The 26,291-nt window shown below is 39.4% G+C and overlaps 1 pseudogene; it reads right to left on the bottom strand.

The window, feature by feature from the left end:
* LOC142164020 (uncharacterized) overlaps positions 1-25,255 on the bottom strand; it is a 148,381-nt pseudogene extending 123,126 nt beyond the window's left edge.
* Between the last annotated feature and the right edge of the window lie 1,036 nt (positions 25,256-26,291).

The raw sequence follows: 26,291 nt of genomic DNA, 5'->3' as shown, positions 1-26,291 counted from the left end.
AGAATTAAGGTTTTCGAAACCTCATAACAGTCCTCAAAATCAATAATCTGATCCAAAAATAATTTATGTTATGCACTTTCCTTTTTACTATATTCTAAATGACCTTTTCATATTTAAATATTATTTAACTTTAAAAATTTTAATTCACATATAATGAGATAATTTATGATCACATAAATATTTATGACTTGTTTTAAATTACAGATTTTAAACTTCATGCCCAATCAAATTGAATCACGTAAAATAGGGTGGATGAAGTACTATTTATAGTTTTAGGGCGAGTATAAAATAAGCACATGATAAGACATAAATGGGGTCAATTGGTTCAGTTATGAGATATCCCATGAGATTATAATTTTAAAATATCTCATGTAATTACTCATCTCACCTCCTATATATGAAATAATTAATACTATCATTTTGATGTAAAATTAACCGGTGTTGACTAGTACTCACAAACCAAATATGAAATAAATATAATCTTAAATTTTACGGAAAAGGTCCAAATATGTCATTGTGCTATATGAAATTGAGCACATTTGTCTTTCGTTAATACTTTAGCTCAAGAATGCCCTTATCATCACATAGTTGGTCCATATATGCCTTTAGTGTCACACAGTTGGCTCATATATGCCATTTTCAAAACGGAATCTACCCAAGCTAATTAAATTTTTCGTTAATTATATTAAAGTGTATTACAAACACTATTTCCTTTTTATTAGTACATTTTTTCTTTACCTTTCTCTTTTCTTTCTTCCTTATCCGATTTCCTCCTTGCTGATGTCTTCTCCATTTTCGTCGCCAATTTCACTTGACAAAACTCATAAATTCCAATTACTAAGAAAATTCTCACATAAGGTAATCAGGTTCCAATTTCAATGGCTCTCTAAATAAACGAAATTAAATTATTTCAAAAATTATGGTTTAAACTTTAAAATAATAAAACATCTCAACCTTTAACAATACTCAAAAGACCAAAATATTTAAATTGTTTCAGAAAGATAATTTAATGATTAAAAGGCGAGAGTTCAATTTCTAGAGTTATAATTTGAGTTGTTAGTCATTTTTCATCTTTTTTCAGCTTTACATTTTTTATTTTTTTTATTAACTATGTAAATTAGGGGTGTACATGGACCGGCTTGGTTCGGTTTTTATCAAAACCAAACCAAACCAATTATATCGATTTGGATTACTTCGGTTTTGTTGGGTTTTTCGGATTTTTTTGTTACATAAATATTATTTCATTCTTACTTTATTAAATTTTTTATAACTAAATATATGTTCAGTAAAAATTTAAAAATCGACAAACATATGATCTATTAAAATATTCTTATGGGAGAATTTTCTTAGTAATTGAAATTGCTCATTTATGCCTTATCATGTGTTTTATATACGGTCAAAATCGAGTTTACCCTTCGTATAATTAGTCAAGATTGGAACATAATGGGCCCCCAGGGCCTAGCTCAAGTGGCAAAGGGTGGTGGATTTGTGTCTTAGGTCACAGGTTCAAGCTCCCACACCATGCAAAGCAAAATCTGATATTTAAGTGAAGAAGGGTAGAGGGGCAGACCCATTATCCACCGAGTTTCGAAGGTTGCGGTTGGTCCAAAGAATCGGCCCCAAACGGATTTCTCGGTCATCCAAAAAAAAAAAAAATGGACCGAGGGTTCAGTTATGAGATATCCCATGAGGTTATATTTTTAAAATATCTTATGTAATTACTCATCTCACGTCCTTATAAAATAATTAATACTATCATTTTGATGTAAAATTAACCGGTATTGAGTGTTGACCAGTACTCACAAACCAAATATAAAATAAATATAATTTTAAATTTTATACTGAAATTAGTATTATTATCCTGATAACCAAACCATCCCAAAGAGTTGGGCCTAAACGTAAATTAAGAAAAGCACTATGTTGTAATTGGGGTTGTACGGTCGCACGCAGAAGCGGAGCTACAGTAGTGAGTGTGGGTTCGGGCGAATCCAGTAATTTTTTCCGGAATCTTGTATTTATATTAAAATATTTATTAAATCTATGTAAATATATACTGCCGAACCCAGTAACAAAAGGGGTATTGGTTCAATGGTAAAGACTGTGAATTTGCTAAAAAAAAATGAAAATTCAATTCCCGTTAAACATAATATTTTATTTTAAAATTTAAAATTCACCCTTTGATTTTTAGCTACGAGGTAGCACTTCCTAGATTTGCATTATATCGCACAGTTCAAAGAAGATCTTCAAGTTGAAAATCTTTTCTTGCTGCGTGCGGTTGGTCTGGCCTTTTGTCAATTGCACCACAACTCATTCCTTAGATTTAGCTTGTGGAGCGTGAACTTGAAAGCTTCGGTTTGCGATCTTTGAGAATATGACAATAATGATTCTTTAAATATGTTTTGATGATCCTTTAAGTTTATCAAAAGGATTAAATATTTAACAAATTTCTATCTGTTAAATTTGATAAGAACTAAGTATTAAAAAAAGATTTACGAGAAATCACATTTGGAGGTACAATTTTTGCATTTTGTGCTATCTTTCTCCTATTTTTAGGGTGTGCTGCAACTTTTTGAGATGCAATTTCTACTATTTTGATAAATTTAAATGACTAAAGCTATTTACTTAAAACATATTTAAAATACTACTTTAAGCATATCCATGCATAAGGAACCATTTAAAGGACTACTTTAAACATGTCCACGCATAAGGAACCATTTAAAGGACTACTTTAATGTTAAGCCTCTTTCAATTAGTGTAAAGTAACAAATGTTACAAGTTGCTTTTATGAAACGTACCAAAATTGGTTGAGGCAATGAAGTTAACAGAAGGAGGTAGGAGCTAAACATCTACTAATAGCTTTAGTCAACCCAACAAAATTGAATTGACGATACGATTAAGACGTTTTGATCAAGGCATGGCTACAAAGAGGGTCCGTATTTGACAATCTCCACATCTTTTAATTGACTTACGTACAAGCCATTGCTTACTCAAAGATTGGCATTAGATAGTAGTTTTTCAAAAGATACTCTCACACTAATTTTTTTTCACAACATCAATTCAATTAACCAATACATGTCAATCTGTTTCCACAATTAATGTTTTCCTTGAAGCAATTGTTTGCCCTCTCTTACAGCACATTTATAGAGAGGCCAGATGAGTCATGTTTATGAGAGGCAAACAGACGGGTCGGGTTGAAAATGGACGGATCAAAAACAGGTAATACAAAAATGAATAAATTATTCGAATCGATCCATATTTAATAAGGATAGAAAATGGGTTAACCGACAAATAATATGGATATTCATATTATTCATGCCTTCTTAAATATGACAACTTTTGGGAGAATTCTTAGTCTTCCAAACTTGAGGAATCCCCGATTTGAATCTTTACAACGTAAAATTTAAACTCATTAGTTATCCATTAGTTATTTATTTTCTAAGTGGATAATATGGTTCTTACCCATATTTATTTTATTTTTAAAAAATTCATTATCCGACCCACTTTATACTTGAAAATATGGAGATAACTTTTTTTTATTTTATTCATTTTGTCACCTCTAATCATGATAAGTTAATTATTTTATGAATCTTAAATTCCTGTCTTTAATTTAAAAGTCGCATATCATTAGCAAAATAAAATAAAATAACTCAATCCATATTCTTTTCAAACAGAGAGCAATCACTCTATTGAGGGTGGGAAATGTGATAAATTTGTCATTTGGTAATGGGGTTTGTCCTACATGCCTTAAAATGAAAGCTGTAGGCAAGTCGAATAAGAAGGGTAGGCTTACGAAAAGGCCAACTTTAAGTGATGTTCCATTTGGAGATTTGCTCAGATCTTCCTTGTCTCACTATTATTACTCACAATTCCAAGTTTGGGAGATATCGTCAAGCTTCGTCTCACCTTAATTGTCTTTGTCTTCTTGATTGCAACCTCTCTTGCCGTGCTACAATTATTTTTTTATACTATTAAAATGTTGGCCCATTAATAGGACGATATATAAATTGAACTTGAAAGACCATTTTCTTTTCTTGTCAAAAAAGTTAATCAAAAACTTTATTTCTAAAGTAAGACAGTTCCCACTACATATGTTGAATTAGCGAAAAATAGTAGGGAGAATTGAGGGATTGTTTTTGGTGGGGTTGGGGGTGAGATAATGTGGGACACTTCAGATTTTTGATTAGACAGAAAATTTATGCCTCCTATAATTGACTATTGAAGAAGCTCAATTGCGTAGGGAGAAGGCAACTTAGACTAACTTACGTTTCAGAAAACGGAAAGCATTTAAATCAAATTTTACAAGGAGAAAATAGAATGAAGAAAAGAAAAGTAAGAGCAAAATACAAATCAACAATAAATTAACAAAGGGATAGAATTTGCAGTCTTATAGTTCCAATTTTACTTTTACAATATTTAGATATAGAATTCTGATTCCATCTATGGTCCTTGCTTTTTCCACTATTTTTTTGTAATCATTTTGCATCCTAAATTTGTTGGCCCGACTAATCTAAATTCATGTGATATAGGGCCTATATATATTTAAGGGGAAATACTTTCTATAAGGAATTTTTTTATTCCTAGGACTCGAATCCGAAATTTTTGATTAAAAGTAAAAAATTACATCCACACCACCAGGGACAAATCTGGCTCTTTGGTACTGAGTTATAATCCTGTAACTTTAAATGTATAATGAGATCAATATTAAAATCTTTGAATGTTGAACCCTATAAACTTTAAGTCCCGGATCCGACTCACCACGCGACTACATCTTTTGGTGATTACTATTTATTAGTATAGTATTCCACCAAGAGGAAGAGTTAATGAAAAGAAGAAAGAGGATATAGAAAAGGAGAAGATAGTCCCACAAGCAAATGGCCTGTGCTCAGCTCACTTGTACTATGAGTAAGGAAAGAAAAAGGCAAAGGCTTTCGTAAGCTGAATTGCGGCTATGGTTTAAATTTCCTATTCTCATTTGATTCTTTATATCATTATTGTTTTGGTTGAGAGTCAAAGTAGGAGTTTGCGTGTGAGTGTTGAAGAGGGTATCAAGGAAAAATATAAAGCAAGAAAGAAACGTGAGACTTTTGCAATTATTATCTTTTTAGTAATATATGTTGTCCACTGGAACATGTCTCCAAAGCCACTTGCAGACACTAACGTAGTTTTCCCCAAAACACATCCATTCTCTCCTTCCTCTCTCTATCCTCTTTGATCTCTAATTTCCACTCTATCCTTTGTCACACTAAAGGGGTCGTTTGCTTTGTATGATAAGAGAAAGTAATAATTTTGGAATAAAATGAGAGATGATTTTATCACGTATTTGATTGGATTTTTTGTTTTGGGATTTAGCAAATTTCGAAATTAGTTATATTACAATTATAATATTATTTTTATACCACATTCAATACGGGACAACACTCCCGAAATTACTAATTTCGGATAAAATATCAAAATAACCAACACGTTTTTCTCCAATGTTCTTCATCCAAAGACCTTTGGAAAATAAATCTAAGGTTAACATTGAAAATAAAAGTTGGGGTATTATCACTTTTAGCCTGCGCCAAAAACTATTTATATTTGGTAGTCAAAAAAGTATATAAAACTTGTATAATTTTTGTATATAACATACATAATGTATATATACAAATTTTATACATTTTTTTGTTATTATTTTAACAGCGGCTATATAATGTCATTTTTCCATACAAGTTTATCCAAATTTATTTAGTATAATACTCCTCATGTCTCAATTTATGTGGCACTCTTTCCTTTTTAGTTAATCCTAAAAAGAATGACACGTTTCTATATTTAGTGATAATTCAATTTTAAAATTTTCTTTTTACCTTTAATGAAATGATTTCTAGCTACATAAATTTTTATGGTTTATTTAGATCACAAGTTTCAAAAGTATCTTCCTTTATTTTTCAAAATCTGGCCTCAATCAAACACCTTCACATAAATTGAAAAATGGGAAGTAACAAACACATGTTTTATATTTTACCACTTATAATAGTCTGATGAACCAAACATACGGTGAAAGAAAAATAAATAAATATCTACCAATAAAAATATATCACTAAATAATTTTGTCATTACTTATTTCTTGTATTATAATCCCATCATTATAATTTTAGCATGCCTTGTTCACCAATCAAACGACCCCTAATGGTTAATTGTAACGAGAAATCTTTTTACCTGACATTTTATCTAATTAATTATATTTTTAATGTGCCGCCTTAAGTGCAGATTAATCTCTTTTCTTGAACCAAACATTCAGAAATGTGTTGGCAATGAGTAATGCTGATCAGTAATTGTGTAATTATCGAATTTTCATGGACTTTTAGATTGATTTATTAATACCTTCTTAATCCTTCCACCGGAGCATGAAATTTGGAATGGGATTCATATAAATTAGAGTAATGCTAGTTCGAAATTTTCACTGTAAAATAGATTTCCACTCGTTTGAGAATGCAAATAAAGCTTAAATATTAGTTTGAATAATGCCCGATTCTTGCCATTTTCAGAGAGTAATGTGATGACTCGCCATGTCATCATGCCACGTAGGCGCCATTTGGCATATATTAATGCCATGTGAAAGTTTACATAGGAGGAAGGCTTGCATTTGTGAGAAGATTCTAGAGAAGTGGAAGACCCTAGATCCTTATGGATTTGCTAGAAAAGTCCTTGGAATCTTCTAGGCTTATAGAGAATTCTAGAGAAAGTCCTTATCTTGTAAATATTAAGGACTTGTGTAACAATTAATATTTATATACTAGCCCCTAGGAGACTAGTATATAAAGGGGACATTCATTTGTATTTCATCAAGCAAACAATTCAAGTTCTCTCTAATACAAAGCTTCCTTTATCAATTCTCTTGTGTTCTTTCTACCATTCTCTTAGCAATCTTGAGTGTAGTAAGGCTGACTTGGCATAACAAGAACGTGAGCAAATTATCAAGTGCCGCACGTGTACTTAGTTACGACTAAGTACGTGACAACGTGGTATCAGAGCAAAGGTTACAACTAAGAGAATGGCAAACGAAGGAGAAATTAACGCTGCCAACGCCCAATCCAACGTCATCCAGGATGCTGCTGGCAAGAGCGGTCGTAACAAAAAAGAAGAATGCCACCAACAAGAGCCACGAGGTGCCACCCGAGGTTGTGTCAAATGAAGGGCTTACATCCCAAGAACCATCTATCACTGAGGCGAGTAAGGATGAAGTGGAGGTCCTTCCTGAGGACGTCTCGCTCGGTAAAGAGTGGGTGATAAAGATGAACGCGGGGATGGACGTCGTGGAGATTTTTGGCCAACGCTTGGGAAAGGTAGAAGGCACCCTTAGCGTTCTTGAGGGGCACACTCTTGAAGAGATTGAGAGTATCCGAAATGACTTGGAGGGACACACACAGACCAAGATAGAACTAAGGCAAACCATCACTACCTTAGAGTGCAAACTCATAGAGGCTTTGAGTACTATCGATGCTATGAAGGCAAAGATAGAGTCACTCGAGAAGCATGTTAGTGCTGGCGTGACCGATGCAGCCAACAATGTTGTGGTGGCGAGGGAGGCCAAGATCAAGGCTCCCAAACCCCTAGTGTTCAAAGGTGTTCGTGATGCACAAGAAGTGAAAAACTTTTTTGGCACTTGGAGAACTACTTCAAGCACGGCAAAGTGAGGGACGACGAGGCCATGATCAACACTACAGTGTTGTACCTCTCAGAGACTACCATGCTATGGTGGAGAAGGAAGATGGCCGACGTAGATAAAGGTCTATGTACTATTAGCACGTGGTATCAGTTCAAAGCTGAGTTCAAGAGACAGTTCTTTCCAAACAATGTATTGTACGAGGCAAGGCGCAAGCTTAGGGAGTTGAAGCAAACAGGGAGCATACATGTCTATGTCAAGGAGTTTACTACCCTTATGCTTCAAATCCCCAACTTGACCAATGATGACTTGTTGTTCCACTTCATGGATGGGTTACAAAATTGGGATAAGTAGGAGTTGCAACGCCGACAAGTCGCAGATATAGACCAAGTCATAATGGAGGCCGAATCATTGATGGATTTCAGGCATGACAAACACGACAAAGGCAAAGGAAAAGAAACAAAGTTAAACAATGTAAAAGGTGGGGGAGACCGTGGCAAAGGCAAAGAGATACAACAATAATACTACAAGACTCAAGTTTCCTAAAAGTTGAGTGGTCGTCAGGGCTACGCCGAGAAGAAGGCGCAGGACGAGAAGAAGGGATGTTACATATGCGTAGGGCCGCACAACTTCAGGAATTGTCCCGACTAAATAGCCTTAGCGCCATGGTCCGTGAACGGAAGGAGCAGCGGCAAGGAGAGAGTTCGGGAACCGCACAGTTAGGTATGATCGAATTATACGGTGCTGTCACAAAGTAATCTATCCAACCTACCGAGAATGGCAACCAGTACATGGATCTCACCATCAACAACAAGCCTGCTCGTGCAATGGTGGATACTGGAGAAACTCATAATTTCGTGACTGAGGCTGCCGCAAAGAGACTAGAATTGAAGCTTGCTCCAACCAACTCCCGCGTCAAGACCGTGAATGCCGAGGTACAAAATTCTCGTGGTGTAGCTAATGGAGTTGGTGTCAAATTGGGAACTTGGAAAGGTATGACAAACTTTACCGTAACTGCTATGGATATCTTTGACATCATATTGGGACAAGAGTTCTTTAGACATTGTCATACTTTGATCGATCCCTACCTCCAACATCTCTTGGTTATGGAGCGAGAAGGAGCTTGCATGGTACCTACAGTGTCTATGCCACACGGACAGAGCCAAGCACAACTCTCAGCTATGCAGGTTGTAAAGGGGATCAAGAAGGGGGAGCCGGCGTTTGTGGCAACCATCGCAAGTCTGGAGGAAGACAAGAGTTTTCAAGAGACACTACCACCTTGCATAGAGAAGTTGCTTGAGGAAAACAAAGATGTCATGCCCGAGGAGTTGCCTAAGCACTTGCCGCCTAGGCGTAAGGTGGATCACAAGATTGAGTTGGAGCCAGGGGCTAAGCCACCCACATTTGCCCCATATCGTATGGCACCGCATGAGCTAGAGGAGCTCAGGAAACAATTGAAAGATCTGCTAGATGCTGGTCACATTCGCCCATCAAAGGCACCTTTCGGCGCACCGGTATTATTCCAGAAGAAGAAGGATGGATCACTGCGCTTGTGCATAGACTACAGAGCACTTAATAAGGTCACAGTAAAGAATAAGTACCCGATCCCGCTCATTGCTAACTTTTTCGATAGACTTGGGCAAGCCAAGTACTTTACTAAGGTGGATCTTCGCAAGGGCTACTACCAGGTTCACATTGCAGAAGGGGATGAGCCGAAGACAACATGTGTGACGAGATATGGAGCCTTTGAGTAGTTGGTGATGCCCTTCAGCTTAACCAATGCACCAGCCATATTTTGCACCCTTATGAACAAGATTTTTCATCCTTACCTTGATCAATTCGTGGTAGTCTACCTAGACGACATAGTCATTTACAGCAACACCTTGGAGGAGCATATGGAGCACTTAAGGAAGGTTTTCCAAGTCTTGCGGGAGAACGACCTATACATCAAGAGGGAGAAATGCGAGTTTGCACAATAAAAGGTGCACTTCTTTGGCCATGTTATTAGCAATGGAGAGCTACGCATGGATGAGGCTAAGGTACGTGCTATCACGGAGTGGGAGGCACCTATAAAGGTAACTGAGTTGAGATCCTTCCTTGGCCTTGTTAACTACTATCTTCGATTTATCTATGGCTACTTAGCAAAGGCCGCACCATTGACTGAGTTGCTAAAGAAGAACAAGCCATGGGTTTGGATGGAGCATTGTCAAAGGGCGTTTGAAGACCTCAAGGCATCTGTAATAGAGGAGCCAGTGTTGGCATTACCCGATTTTGCCAAGACATTTGAGGTACATATTAATGCCTCAGATTTTTCCATTGGGGGTGTCTTGATGCAGGATAAACATCCCATAGCATTTGAGAGACGCAAGTTAAATGAGAGGGAGTGGCGTTACACGGTGTAAGAGAAAGAGATGACCGCCATTGTGCATTGCCTTCGTACATGGCGACATTATTTGCTTGGGTCATGGTTCGTGGTCAAGACCGACAATGTGGCTACTAGCTACTTTCAGATGCAGAAGAAGCTCACACCAAAACAGGCTAGGTGGCAGGATTTCTTGGCCAAATTTGATTTTGCGCTAGAGTATAAGCCGGGCAAAGGTAACGTTGTAGCCGATGCCTTGAGCCGGAAGGCCGAGCTTGCTGCAATCACTTCAACAAGATGGGACATTCGTGAGGCTATAAAAGAAGGCATGCAACACGATCCAGCAGCCAAACAACTTATCGAGTTAGCCAACCAGGGCAATACGAGACGTTTTTGAGTCGAAGACGGTCTATTGCTTACCACAGGTCGGTGGGTCTACATGCCTAAGTTTGGAGACATTACACGGCAGATCATAAGGAGAGTCATGACACAATGTGGGCTGGTCATCCAGGCCAACGTCGCACTAGGGCCTTGGTTGAGTCATTCTACTACTGGCCACGCATGCGAGATGACATAGAGTGTTATGTGCAGACTTGTCTTGTCTGTCAACAGGACAAGGTTGAGCAACAAAAACCCGGAGGACTTTTGGAGCCACTGCCAGTTGCAGAGCGTCCATGGGAGAGTGTGACTATGGACTTTATCACTTGCCTACCGAAGTCTGATGGTTATTGTACTATTATGGTGGTCGTGGATAGATTTTCCAAATATTCCACCTTCATGCCCGCCTCACCAGGTAGCACTGCCAAGGAAGCCGCCAAGCTATTCTTTAAGAATATGGTGAAGTATTGGGGCTTACCAAGGTATATTCTCAGTGATCGAGACCCCCGTTTTACTGGGAACGTTTGGAGAGAATTATTCGACATACTTGGCACGGAACTGCACTTTTTCACTAGTTTTCACCCACAGACAGATGGACAAACGGAACGGGTCAATGTCTTACTAGAATGCTACTTGAGGCATTATGTAAGTGCGCATCAGAAAGATTGGGCAAGGCTCCTAGACATCGCCCAATTCTCTTATAACTTGCAGCGGAGTGAGTCCACGAGGCAGACACCATTTGAGCTAGCCACAAGCCAACAGCCACAAACTCCACATTCATTACCAGCTCCGTTCGAGGGAAAGAGTTTGGGGGCTTATCATATGGCCAAAGGACGGTAGGAGCAGCTTAACACTGCTAAGTCCTACTTGGATAAGGAGGCTAAGAAGATGAAGTAGATTGCAGATTGTAAGCGGCGTCCCACGGACTATAGAGTTGGGGACATGGTCATGGTAAAGTTTAACCCAAGATAGTTTAAGGCACTACAGGGCATGCATCAGAATCTGATTCGCAAGTATGAGGGGCCATTTAAGATAGTCGCCAAGGTAGGCAAGATCTCATACAAGCTTGACATGCCATCATATCTTAAGATCTACCCAATGTTCCATGCCAGCATGCTTAAGCCATATCATTAAGATAAAGATGATCCGAGTAGGGGCCAATCAAGTCGAGCGCCTATGACTATCACCTCATCGCATGATAGGGAGATTGAGGCTATCATGGATTACCAAGCCAGGCAAAAACAAGGGCAAAAAGTCACCGCTATGTTCCTCGTCCATTGGAAGGGGCAATCACCGGAGAAGGCCACATGGGAACGATATGAAGATTTATGGAAATTCAAAGATAAGATCCGAGAGTTTATGCAGCAACATTGCGCCGCGGTCGTCGCAACATTAGGTGGGGGAGAGTGTGATGACTCGCCATGTTATCATGCCATGTAGGCGCTATTTGGCATATATTAATATCATGTGGAAGCTTACATAGGAGGAAGGCTTGCATTTGTGAGAAGATTCTAGAGAAGTATGGACATTTCCTTTGGAAGACCCTAGATCCTTATGGATTTGCTAGAAAAGTCCTTGGAATCTTCTAGGCTTGTAGAGAATTCTAGAGAAAGTCCTTATCTTGTAAATATTAAGGACTTGTGTAACAATTAATATTTACATACTAGCCCCTAGGAGACTAGTATATAAAGGGGGCCATTCATTTGTATTTCATCAAGCAAAAAATTCAAGTTCTCTCTAATACAAAGCTTTCTTTATCAATTCTCTTGTATTCTTTCTACCATTCTCTTAGCAATCTTGAGTGTAGTAAGACTGACTTGGCATAATAAGAACGTGAGCAAATTGTCAAGTTCCGCACGTGTACTTAGTTAACGACTAAGGACGTGACAGTAAACTCTTATATTGTGACCATTAGAAAGCACATGCATGCAGCTTTGGCTCAAGCTGTAGAAGATTTTTGGCATAGCCTAATGAACATTTGGGCAAATAAACGACGAGTCATCTTTGATGTTGGAGGAAAAATAGATTAAAGTGACAGAGATGTATATTACAAATGATTTAGGAGATGGACAACTAGGATGAAGAGTATATGATGAGTTAAATAGCTTTTAGATTCCAATACATGAATTGAGACTATATATGAATAAGAATGTTTTTGGTTCCGTAACAATCGAAAATATTTCTTTCCAATTCATGTCAAATTAGTAATGGTAATTAATGATCATGAGAAATTTTTGTTGTTGATTTTAAGACCAATAAGTAAGTTAGCAATCTTCCAATAAGTAAAGTTGAAAAATGAAGCTACTTTGGGGCTATAATAATAAAGAAAAAAGATCACACGAACAAAAGCAATAATAGGCTTTAATTTTATTTCTGCAGTTTTCCTCATTCCATCATTACTTAGGTTCCAACTTTTCAATGCAAACAACATTAACAACATGATGATTCATGACTATCATTTCCATGTCAATGGTTTACTCATAACCTAAAATGGACTTTCTTAAAAGCTATCCTCCTACCATAATTGAGTATCCAGCATTTCAAAGCATTTACTATTAGTTTGACGTATGAAAATTATCCACCTAGCTCGTGCCTTAAACTACATCTAGAAATAAATTAAATTGTGTGTACATTTGCGTATAGAGGTTACTTGAACTAGCTATATATATAGCCATATACTTCTAGTCCACTCTTATTCTAATATTATATTACACACTTATATGCTTGAGTAAACTAATATTTTTAGAGTTTCTAGAAGAGGGTATACAAATTCAAAAAATGTAATGAAACTCAAAGTTGACAACGGAATTCTTTATTATTTTTGTCAGACAGTTTGCCTTTTGAGATTACATCTCGATTCATGGAACATTAGAAGCTACTTCTCTTCGTTTTAAAGCTATTAATTTCAGTTGATTTCTCACAAGCTACACAGGCAACTCTTTAAAGGTCAGAGATAAAATCTTCAGTTTGTCAAACAAAATGATTTAATAATGAATAAAGAATAAGCTTTTGGGACCTTTCTTCATTTATAGGTAACCCAAAATTTGAGAGCATTACCATCAGACGTAAGTAAGATGCTATGTGAAGACTATGTACCAGCTTAGGTGTTTGAGTATGAGAATGGACAACAGATTTCTTACAAGAATATTGGTTCATACATCCGTGCGAAAATGGCATATATGTAATTTGACGTCACACTTCACAAGTTTCTTTTCTTGATCTCTAAATTAGGAATATGACAATTGTTTTTTTGTCGACCGTTATGTTCACATGGAAAAAGAAAATGGGAACTCTAATTTGGGTTTTGGATATAATGGGTTATACACTGCTCAAATTGATGAATGACACTTGAAGCTCGCATATTGCCATAGGCTTCAAGATTTTTATAAGAAATTTAAAATATATACAAGTACATACAAGAAGAAGCCAATGATATATAACGTTTACTATATATATATATATATATATATATATATATATATATATATATATATATATATATATATATATATATATATATATATATAGAGAGAGAGAGAGAGAGAGAGAGAGAGAGAGAGAGATATGAATTATGTCCCCTATCGCGATCCGCTGCCGAATTTATTCCAATTCCAAGAACTCGGATCGACTCGGTATTTTGGAGATATTCTAAGCATTCCATTAGTTATATATCAACGTTCTCCGGTCCCCTTACGAAACTTTCGTTATTGGGTTAGCCATACACTTTACATGTTTCTAGCGATTCACATGGCATCATCAAATGATACAAGTCTTGGATAAGAATCTACAACACATTAGAACGCCCTTATTGACGATCCTTTACTCCGACAACATCTAGAATTTCTCGAACAATGTGATATCTCACACCGGATAAATGCAGTGTTTCCGCAAGGAGGCACCTCTAGCTCTGCCCCTAGATATATGCACTCGATTATAGCCATTTGTACCGGTTTCGGTTACTCGAATCATATGTGATATGCATATGTACGGGAAAAAACTAAAAGTAGTACATTTGCAAAAACTAAATCACAATTAATGTGAACTCGCTAACTCAAAATCTTAGATAAATCTCTGCTAGAATATAGACGCTTACCTCATGTGAACTCAAGCCAAATATATCCTCCGTAACATTAGATAAACAGAAAGGCACCTAACAACCTTATTCTACCAACCTCGCTTGCTTATTGTGTACGGGTAAAAATCGGGCTCATGATACACTCTGACCTCCAACGGGGTAAAACGAGCTCAAGATGTAATTGCGAAAAATCGGAATCGAAGCTAGAATATCCTCGAGTCAGAGTACGGGGGGCCAACCGTAGACCCTCGATAATATCGGGGTCATGATTCGAGATCGACCTAAAACCTGAAGGATTCCGGAGAGCGTCGCTGGGCAATCAAACACGACCAACAGGAGGCCGTAATATCCGTGACCGGCCAGATATCACGGCATGGATCTCGACATGTATCGATGTAGAACCGACAATCAATTAAACAGAAGAATATTTTACCTTTTATAGAGTTATACTTAGAGTAGGATTCCCCTACTATATAAAGGGGGGGTTTGATAATTCATTAAGCATGCTGTAATACGCATTCCAAAGCAATATACTATTATTTTTATCGTTATTCTAAGCTTTTCTTTCATTCATCAATATTGACCATTGTGAGCCTGGATCGAGGGCAAATAGTTCATTAAGGCTGAAGACATCTTCCCCGCGTGGTTTGAATTTACTGTATTTCTATTTGTTCGTTTTAATCCAATTTATCATTTTGTATCAAATTAATCCGCGTATCCTTAAAATCATTTATAAATTTAATTGTTATCCGATTTTGAGGGTAAACGGTTTAGCGCCCACCGTGGGGCTAAGGATAATAGTGGCAATTTGATACAAATTTTCATAATACATCCTACTTCACACTTGTTCTTTTAAGTGTCTTTGATTTCAGGTTTGTGTTTAAAATGTCGAACTCCCAATCTACCCCTCTAAACACGGATGCTAAGTCTGGCCACCATGGAGAGAACAACAATATAGCGCTCGGTAACGAGGTGCTCCCCGTCGATCCCAACAGAATTTCGGTCGCAGACCCGATCGACGCCAGCTCACATGTGGCTATCAACACAAATTTTCCCACCGATCCTGAGAACAACATCCGCGGGGGAGTTCGGTCGGTAGCCCAAAATGCTCGTGATGCTGAAGGAGATAGGATCGACTTACGAGTAATCTTCGAAATGCTGCAGGCTCAGCAGGCAGCGATAGCCCAACTGCAGAACTGAAGCCGCGCTCCCAGTAGAGTTGAGTCCGAATCATCCCGGGAAAATACTCGCAGAAATGAACCAGCCGAGATAGTCTAAATGAAGCTTAACCCGAGACCAACCCCGAGATAATAAAGATGATCGAGGAATTGAAAAGGCGGGTGGAAACGAGAGAAAAGATAATTGAAGCCAACGACAAAAATATGGAGACTTACAAATCCAGGGTCGACCAAATCCCCGGAGTGCCACCGATATTGAAAGGCCTAGAATCCAAAAAGTTTGTTCAGAAACCCTTCCCTTCGAGCGTTGCCCCGAAGCCGATCCCTTAAAAGTTCTGCATGCCTGAAATATCTAAGTACAACGGGACAACTGACCCAAATGAACATGTGACCTCATACACGTGTGCTATCAAGGGGAACGACCTAGAAGATGACTTGATCGAATCTGTCATGCTGAAAAAGTTCGGGGAGACCTTGTCAAAAGGAGCAATGATATGGTATCACAACTTATCCCCCAATTCTATTGACTCATTTGCTATGCTTGCAGATGCTTTTATAAAAGCACACGCCAGAGCCATCAAGGTCGAGACCAGGAAATCGGATCTTTTCAAGGTAAAGCAAAGAGATAACGCGATGCTTAGGGAGTTCGTGTCAAGATTTCAAATGGAACGGATGGACCTGCCGCCGGTAGTAGAAGATTGGGCCATTCAGGCCTTCACCCAAGGACTCAATACTCGAAGCTCATTGGCTTCACCACAGTTGAAGCAAAATCTGGTAGAATATCCGTTTGTAACTTGGGCCGATGTGCATAACCGATATCGGTCGAAAATTAGAGTCGAAGATGATCAGCTTGGGGCCCATTCCGGGTCTGTTTATCTTGTCCGAGCTAATGACAGACCCAAAAAAGACATTGATCGTGAACCAAGGTCAAGCAGGGATCAATATCAGCTGTTCAATTGTAATCGTAGGGGTAACAGATCTGGACCAAACCCTGTGAAATGAAAGGATAAACGATCGTAGTCAAAACAGCTAGGGACTCATGAGCAGCAGCTTTGACAGGCTCGTCGAGCCTAAGGAAGCACCGAGGTTATCGGAGTACAACTTCAACGTCGATGTTGCTGCTATCGTATCCGCCATAGGACGCTTTAGAGATAACAAGTGGCCTTGACCTCTACAGTCCGATCCAGCCCAAAGGGATCCCAACTTAATATGCAAGTATCATGGCACACACGGACACATAACAGAGGATTGCCGACAATTAAGGGAGGAGGTAGCCAGGTTATTCAACAACGGACATCTCCGGGAGTTCCTGAGCGATCGAGCTGAAAATCATTTCAGGAATAGAGATTCTCATAAATAGACCGAGCAGGAGGAACCTCAGCAAGTCATTAACATGATCATCGGTATAGTCGGCGTTCCCTAGGGGCCGATGTTAAAGCGCACTCATGTCTCCCAAATTCACACCACTAATTGGGATTGTTTAGTGGTCGATGCAATTATAATTACCCAACGTGAGTCGGGGTCGATTCCAAAGAGAGCTTATATTGGATTAGGTATATATCTATACTAGGTATATGACGTGCCCAAATTGCACTTTAACATAATTGGTTGTTTCTTCCTACTTCTAAAAAGTATACTGTTATTTGTAAATGAAAAGCTAAGGAACGATTTTTTTGGTATTGTTGTTTTTCAAGTTGATAAACGATCTAGGGTCATGACTTTCACCTAGGTGGTTACCTAACGGATTGTGGGTTTTAGGGCAGGTTTGATTGATCGGGGTGCAATATAGCAATCACACGCAATTACCCACTCTATACCTCTCGGTAGTTTGAGTGGTTTTTTCCAATTTGGCTTTCTCAAGTCCAAATGGGTAATTAACAAAACTAATGATAGATGCTCAAGTCGGGTTTTACTATCTCTAGATTTGACCCTTTAATTGGGGCTATCAATTTCTTGAATTCACCCCAATTCCTTGTTAGCCAAGTTTTTCTAGACTTAATCTCTCTTTTTAAAGTAGAGACTAGGTCAATTAGGTCTGAATCATTATTTGCAACCATTAATTCTTAAATTCAAGCAAGAACTAGGCTAAATATCATACACCCAATCACAAACAAGCCCCAAATTAAACATCCATTAGGCACCCACACTAGGGTTGGGTCACAACCATAGCTAAGAATTTAGCTACTCATAGGCAAAATTGAAGAAACTAAAGAAGAAACTAAGATTAAACTCATAATAGATGATTAAGGGAAGAAAATCTAATGTTAAAATGATAAACTATTACAAAGTTACCCAAAACAGTAAGGAAAAAACGGCTATCTACTTTCAGGTGTTCAAACTTAACCTAAATTTGACAAAACGATCTATTTATACCCAACTGAAATTATCGGACAAAATTGCCCCTACAGAGGTTGTGTGGCCGCACAATTATGTGTGCGGTCCGCACTTTGAAACTGTCTTGACAGGATGGACTTCTGCGGCCGCACAATTCTAGGGTGCGGCCGCACTGCTTCAGATTTTGCGGACTGCACATTTCTAAGTGTGGCTGCACTCTTGGATTTTGCGGATCGCACATTTCTGAGTGCGGCCGCACTCTTGGACTTGAGCTGGACATGGAAGATTTCTGCGTACCGCACATTTATAAGTGCGGCCGCACTTTTGCATTCTGCGGTCGCACAATAATAGTGCGGTTCACACTTCTTAAGGGACCCAAAACACCATCTCTGTGAACCTTGTCTTCTGTGGCCGCACAATAATTGTGCAGTCCGCACTTTGCGAAGGGAATTTGTTAGTGGTTCTTCATAGTTTGCGGCCGCACACAGTATTATGCGATCCGCACTTTGCTCTTTTCTGCTTTGTTTTGGTCCTTGTCCAATATTACTCCTTCTTGAGTTGGTTTTCATCCCTTTGGCTCATTTTCTAATATTCCTGCAAGAAAGCACATTTCATTAGTTCTCGGGAATACCTTTAAGTAATTTTGAGCTAAAACGAAAGTAAAAGAGTGCAAATAAGTGGTCAAAATTCCTACTTATCAACTCCCCCAAACTTAAGCTTTTGCTTGTCCTCAAGTAACTAAGGTAATTTCCACCTCCACAAGGAAAAAGCTATTTCAGCTGGCCTAAGTTGAATCAAACACACATCAATTGGGACCAACGATTACCCACACACTCACGAATCATCAACAAGCCTATGTTTTGAATGTTAAATCACAAATAGCTCTAATGTGACGCTTGAGCATCAAAAGTTGACTTTATTCATCAAGGCAGTTCGCACTTTCATGTAGGTCACTGTGGATCCCAAACTCCTCCTCTTATACTCTCCGTAAGCTCATCTCACTCAAGAATGAAGCACTCAATGCAATGATTCGAGAAAGGTTCGCTCATCACTCTCAATAGAATGTCACAAGCCCGACTCTAAGTACCATATGCTTTACCCTCATTACCATATGCTTTCCCCTCAAGAAAGAGTGATGTCAAGCCTCCAAACGGTGTAATGTAAGCTTACTCGGCCTGAAATCATGTAGGGCATTTTCGGCATGTAATGAAGGATTTTGGACTAAGGAGGGAAATATTGGAATAGAACAGATTCATCTTTCCTTTAGCACTCTATTTTTTCTTATTGGCTCATACTTTGCCGACTCTTTGAGTCATTTTATTTTTCCTTAAGGGAACTAGAGAGACTTAACATCACTCTTTCTTGGTCATGCTATTCATATTCTCCTTCTTTATTTTCTCCATGCTTTGCACTTTTGCTTTCTTTTGAATCTTTTCAACCCTTTAACATTATTCACTTTCTTTTTGTGTTTTTCTTTTGTTCTTTCTTTCATTTTCTTTGCCTTTCCTCTTCTTCATTTCCTTTCTCTTTTTGTGCCTTGATACCATCTTTAAACTCCTCGTCTCTCCCCCAAACTTATATTTTCGCCATTTATTTCTCATGTGTGCTAAAGAAAGCTCGGGTGCCAAGAGAGGGTCACTATAAAATGGGTAAAGGTTTGTAACATGGTTATCGAATGAAAAAGGCTTCAGGCTCAAAAGGGTTGAATAGGAATAATATTATTGGTGGGCCATGGAAGGTTTCAAAACGGGTCAAGGAGAGCCTAAAATCACTTCTCAAGCCAAGCTAACTTAGAATTTCGCCTAGAAATACATCTGGGGCAAGTTCTAGACTATTCACATGGGTACTTAGACTTGTAACAAAATACCTCACCTCTCACACAACCGATTTGTTAAAGAGAATAGAGTCGAGGGCCCACAACAACCGCATTCAAGATTGAAAATCACTAATGGTTCAACTAAACCACCCGATGATTGCCTAAGTCAACACAAGAGTCACAAGGTCACTAACTAGAGCCATTTTTTTTCAAATACTTGTTTTTAACCATAAGCGTGTAGTTAAGTGTGTTGGTACTAAATGAAACATTCTTGACCCTTATTTATTCATTAATACTAATGTTTCTACCTAAACATCAAAAACGGACTCGATCCCCTAAGAAGGCTGTCACGCCATCCATCGTTGGGAAGAGCCACCTGGTTCACACAAAACCCACCTTTGGAAAGAACTGTGGCATTAAGAAAACCAAAGGCTTATTGTTCATTTAAACATAAAAAGAAGCTAACAAATTAAAAAGAAGCTATATTATTAAGAAAACAAAATGAAGAGGCTATGAAATAAACTACTGAAAGTAAGGCAAATGAATATACAAACCGAGGGGAATAGAATATATACATCAAAAGAGAGGGAGGAATATATACATAATGAAAGAGAAGATAAAGATAAAAGAAAAAGAGTATTAAAGTTATTACATGCCAATGTCATCAAATCAAACCAAAATAGACCACCCCCCTGAATAAAAATAAGCATTGTCCTCAATACTTAGCAAAATTAGAATAAGGGAGGGTAGAGAGTAAAAAAAACTCCCTATGTGGTCTCAGGGTGACTGGAAGCATCACCACCCTCGGGCTCCTCCAACTGGATCTCATCATCATCTGGCTGGTGAACAACGGGGTTGGCGAGCATCTAAAGCATCTCCTCGGCAGTGTGGGAAGAAAGGTCTGGCTCGTCAGACCGACCAGCTGGTGCCTCTGCTGATGGTGCTACTGGGTCTGCTGGTACTGATGGATCTGCCTCCATCAGTAGATCAAATGGCAAATCACCCGCTGCTGCAATCTTTGTCACCTCCTTTCTCAATCTTTCCACTGATTTCTTTGAAGCCTAAGATTTTCTCATCTTCTTTACCTGCTTGCCCAACTCCTCAATAGCTCCCAAATGAGCCACCAATGTATCCATAATGGTCTTCTGGTTCTCCATAATCTTCTTTAATGTTTCCTCCACTGACTGAGGGACCTGTGGTACTGCTGGGGTAGAATAGTGTGCTGCAACAGCACTGGATATGTCAAACATCTTAGAAGTGTCTGCCTGCATCCAGTTGTTGAGACTCGCCAATGTCTGAGAGACTCACAGCACAATGAGTGAATAAGTGGATGAGGCCGGCACTGGTACTGATGCTGATGGTTTAGAAGATGAAGGTGGTGGCATATTAGCTGTCCCGGTGGAAGGCCCAGCTGCTGTGGAAGGCATGGGAGCTATAGATGGCTTAGAAGTAGACTCTAGAACTACCACCGATGGCTTATCAGACTGACCAACTGTGGTAGTGGCCTTACCCTTGAACTTTGGGTTGTCCGCACCTTGTAGGGAGTACCATGAGAAGGGATTTTTGGCCCTCACTTTTGTATCAAAAGTCCTTGGCTCCACCTTTGCATCGTTGAAATATTCTATGAGGGTGTTGGGATATGGGTAGGAGCTTTCACCTTTTCGAACATCCACTGTTATGTTGGCCGACATGATGGTACCCACATTGATTGGGTACCCGGTCATAATAGATGCCACCAGAACTGCTTGTGGAATTGGAAGATTGTTCTTATTCAAGCTTGGATCAATACGGCTGCATACAAAGGTTTTCCACACTTTTGCTTCACAATTTAGGGTGGCTCATGTGATAGGAATCCATGCTGTGATCCACGGTGGTGGTGGTCCTGGAGCAGCCAAAATCTCTACTAACCAGGGGCGAGCTGCATCACCCATAGCAAGCATATCCAGGTACTGGATTTTCTCTACCTCCTCAAAGCCGAGGTAAGTGTTCAGAGTGCTAGGGTCGAATCTGATTTTCAAATTTCTCATTTTTGTTATTTTGGTACCCTTCTTGATGTGAGACACATTGGCATAGAACTCCCATACCAAGTGCTCATTTGCATCTATGATGCTTTTGGAGAACCACATCCACCCCTTCATTAAGAACTGTCGCTCAAGTGTGAGCGATCTCTAGGGCCACCATGCTCTGAACCTTGTGAAGGCCGTCAAACTCACAAATCTATCCTCCTACGTTTCCTTCTTCTTCGACCTCTCTAGGCCGCCCACTCGAGTGTCACCTCATCTACCATCATCCGGGACATCGTCATCATCATCTATTGCAACTGGTGCATGAGGAGTAAGTGTAAAGGAGGGCTCTGAACCCTAGATACTGGCATCAGAACCCTCAGAAGAACTTGTTGTAGTGGAGGGTTAATTGCGCAATTGATATCTCCCAGTGGTTTTTGGTGGTTGGGACTGGGCCCCAGGCTTTACCTCCACTAAATGACCCTCGGAGGCTTCCCTAGACGGGTCATATGAACTAGATTCTGAGGGCTCTGTGTCCTTACCTCTCCCAGTAGTCGGCTTTTTGGCGATGGATTTTGATTGCACTCCTAATGGGTGAGTGCCCTATCCTCGGCCTCGGGAGGGTTCACCTCTCCCTTTAAATGTATCTCCTCTCCCTCGTGTCCGAATCATTGTATGCAATACAAGGCACATAAGTCAGTTAGAGTTCAAAACAGTGTAAACAGTTGCATTATAATTGCAGGAAAATAGTCTACAGAAGAAACAGTGCGGACCGCACAATTTTGAGTGCGGCCGCTGACTACCATGTGCAGACCGCACAATTTCAAAGTGCGGTCGCACAATTTCAAAGTGCGATCGCACATCTTAAAGTATGGACCGCATAATTTTAAGTGCGGCCGCATATTTCCATGTTCAGAACACTGGTTCTCTGAAGTTTCAAAGTGCGGTCGCACACATATTTCTACGGCCCGCACAATTTTGAGTGTGGTTTGCACTTTTCATGCAACACATTTTTCCTAATTTAAGATCTGCGGACCACACAATTTTGTGTGAGTCCGCACAATTTAAAATTAAGCGGCAATGACTTTAGGTTTTGCAATTTTTTCATAATTTAGATATGGTATTCGCATATAATCATGATTAATGATCTACCCAATCCCCAATGAACACACATGATATAACCCACATGATTTTAAGCATACATGAATAACAGTTGACATTTTAGGCCTACAAATAACTATACTAATCAAGAACAAAAATTAAGAAAAATGAAAAAATCTAATTATGGATTGAACATACCAGTGATGAAGGATTCATGTGAGAATCTAAACTTAATGAAATGAGTATGGAGTGTGAGCTATTTCGTGGTGCACTGTGTTTGCTTAGGTTTCAAGAACTCAGAGTGTGAATAGTGCACAAAGGACCTATTTATAGGTTGACCAAGTCGGTCAAAAGTTGAGTTGAGTGCGGCAACACAATTTTGAGTGCTCTCCGCACTCTTTACCTGGACTTTTGCTGAGATTCTGCGGTCCGCACAAAAGTGAGTGTGGCCGTAGAAATTTGTGCAGTCCGCACATTATTGTATGCGGCCGTAGAATGGCCTATTCTCTGCAACTCAAAACTTCAGACAGTTTACATTTTTGGGCCTCCAGTTGTGTGGCCGCACAAACAATTATGCGGCCGCAGACTCCTTTCTACGGTTGCATTCATTATTGTGCGGTCTGCACTTTGTTCAACACTTGGCCAAATTTTTCGAACACAGTCCCTGCAATGCACACTCATTCCTGCAATTCACTTCAAAACCAGTTAGCTCAAAACAAAACCTATCTAACAAAGAAGAAAATGAAAAATGAAAAGAAACATGGGTTGCCTCCCAAGAAGCGCCTGATTTAACGTCGCGGCACGACGCAGATTACCATCAATTACTTGAAATAAATTAATTCCACGAAGTGGCCATCATCAACTTTGCCAAGAAAATGCTTCACCCGGTGACCATTGACTCTAAACACTTCATCATTTTTATTTTTCAAGTCCAATGCATCGAAGGGTGTAACATGCACAACCTCAAATGGACCACTCCACTTAGACTTCAACTTTCCCGGAAACATTCGTAATCGAGAATTGAACAATAACACAAGATCACCTTCTTTGAACTACTTTTTCCGGATGTACTTGTCATGGAGGTACTTCATCTTGTCCTTATATAAGGACGAACTTGAATATGTATGGTACCGGAATTCATCAAGCTCATTCAATTGTGCCACCCTCAAATTGGCGGTGACATCCCATTCAAGATTAAGCTTCTTCAACGCCCACATAGCTTTGTGCTCATGTTCCACCGGAAGGTGACAAGCTTTCCCGAACACTAACCGGTACGAAGACATACTAATCAGTGTTTTGTAAGCTGTCCTATAAGCCCAAAGTGCATCATCAAGTTTCTTTGACCAATCCGTACGGTTGACATTCACTGTCTTTGACAAAATACTCTTGATCTCCCGGTTGTAGACTTCCACTTGCCCGCTTACTTGAAGATGATAGGGAGTCGACACTTTGTGAGTGACACCATACTTTGTGAGTAAGGTATCAAAAGCTTTGTTGCAAAAGTGTGATCCCCCATCACTAATAATGGCCCTTGGAGTACCGAATCTCGTGAAGATGTTTTTTTTTCAAAAATGCCACCACACTTCGAGCTTCATTGTTGGGTAAAGCCACGACTTCAACCCACTTTGATATATATAATTCACCGCTACCAAAATGTAAGTGTTCCAACAAGAGCTCACGAACGGACCCATGAAATCAATGCCCCACACATCAAAAATGTCAATCTCCAAGATGGTGGTGAGGGGCATCTCATTTTTCTTTGAAATCCCAACCGCCCTTTGATATTCATCACAACGCTTGACGAGATCGCTAGCGTCCTTGTAAAGATTAGGCCAACAGAATCCACAACTCAACACTTTTGTTATCGTTCTAGCTCCCCCATGGTGACCACCATATGGTGAAGAGTGGCAAGCCTCAAGAATTTCCACTTGTTCCTCCTCCGGTACACATCGTCGAATCATACCATCGGTATAAATTCGAAAGAGATACGGCTCATACCAATAATAGTCAAGGCAATCCCGTTTGAGCTTCTTCCTTTGGTTTGAGGAGAACTCATTCGATATAATACCACTCACAAGATAATTGGCTAAGTCGGCGAACCATGGCATCCCAATCATTGAAATGGCTAGAAGCTGCTCGTCGGGGAAGGAATCATTTATCTCAAGGCCATCATGCAGCCTCCCCTTCTCCTCCAAACGAGACAAATGGTATGCCACTTGGTTTTTACTACCCTTGTGGTTTTGAATCTCTAGATCAAACTCATACAATAGAAGCACCCACCGCATTAACCTTGCCTTCGAATCTTTCTTGCTCATTAAATATCGAAGCGCCACATAATCGGTGTGGACAATTACCTTTGTACCCATCAAGTATGGGTAGAACTTCTCCATAGCAAAGACAATAGCAAGGAACTCTTTTTCGGTCACTGTGTTGTTGACTTAGGCATCATTCATGGTCTTACTAGCATAGTAGATCGGATGGAAGATTTTATTGTTACGTTGCCCCAACACTGCTCCAACCGCCACATCACTTGCAATACTCATGAGCTCAAAAGGCAAGCTCCAATCTGGTGCGGTGATAATAGGAGCAATAGTCAATTTAAACTTGAGCAATTCAAATGCCTTCATACAATCCTCGTTGAAATGGAACTTGGCATCATTCTGCAAAAGTTTACAAAAGGGATTTACCACCTTAGAAAAGTCCTTGATGAATCTGTGATAGAACCTCGCATGACCCAAGAAACTCCTCACTCCCTTCACGGATGTGGGGGGAGGAGTTTAGAGATCACTTCTATTTTGGCCTTGTCGAGCCTCAATACCATGCTTTGATATTTTGTGGTCGAGGACAATTCCTTCCTCGATCATGAAGTGAAACTTCTCCCAATTCAAAACCAAGTTTGTTTCCTCATATCTTGCCAAGACCTTATCCAAGTTGTTCAAGCAATCATCAAAAGAGTTCCCGACCACGAAAAATTCATCCATGAAGATCTCAAGAAAGTCCTCCACCATGTCGGTGAAGATGGCCATCATACACCATTGAAAAGTTGTTGGTGCATTGCATAACCCAAATGGCATCCGCGAGAATGCGAAAGTACCATAGAGACAAGTGAAAGTAGTCTTCTCTTGGTCCTCCGGAGCAATAAGAATTTGATTGTAGCCGGAATATCCATCAAGGAAACAATAGAAATCTTGACCGGCCAACCTATCAAGCATTTGATCAAGGAATGGAAGAGGGAAATGATCTTTCTGCGTGACTTTGTTGAGCTTTCGATAGTCCATCCACACTTTCCATCCGGTGACCGTTCTTGTAGGGATCAATTTGTTCTTGTCATTTGTTACCACAGTCATACCACCTTTCTTTGGGATACATTGCACTGGAGAGGTCAACGAGCTATCAAAAATG

Source organism: Nicotiana tabacum, chromosome 9, assembly GCF_000715075.1.
Source record: "Nicotiana tabacum cultivar K326 chromosome 9, ASM71507v2, whole genome shotgun sequence".
NCBI lineage: Eukaryota > Viridiplantae > Streptophyta > Magnoliopsida > Solanales > Solanaceae > Nicotiana > Nicotiana tabacum.
This window is presented reverse-complemented; position numbering and strand designations above follow the sequence as displayed.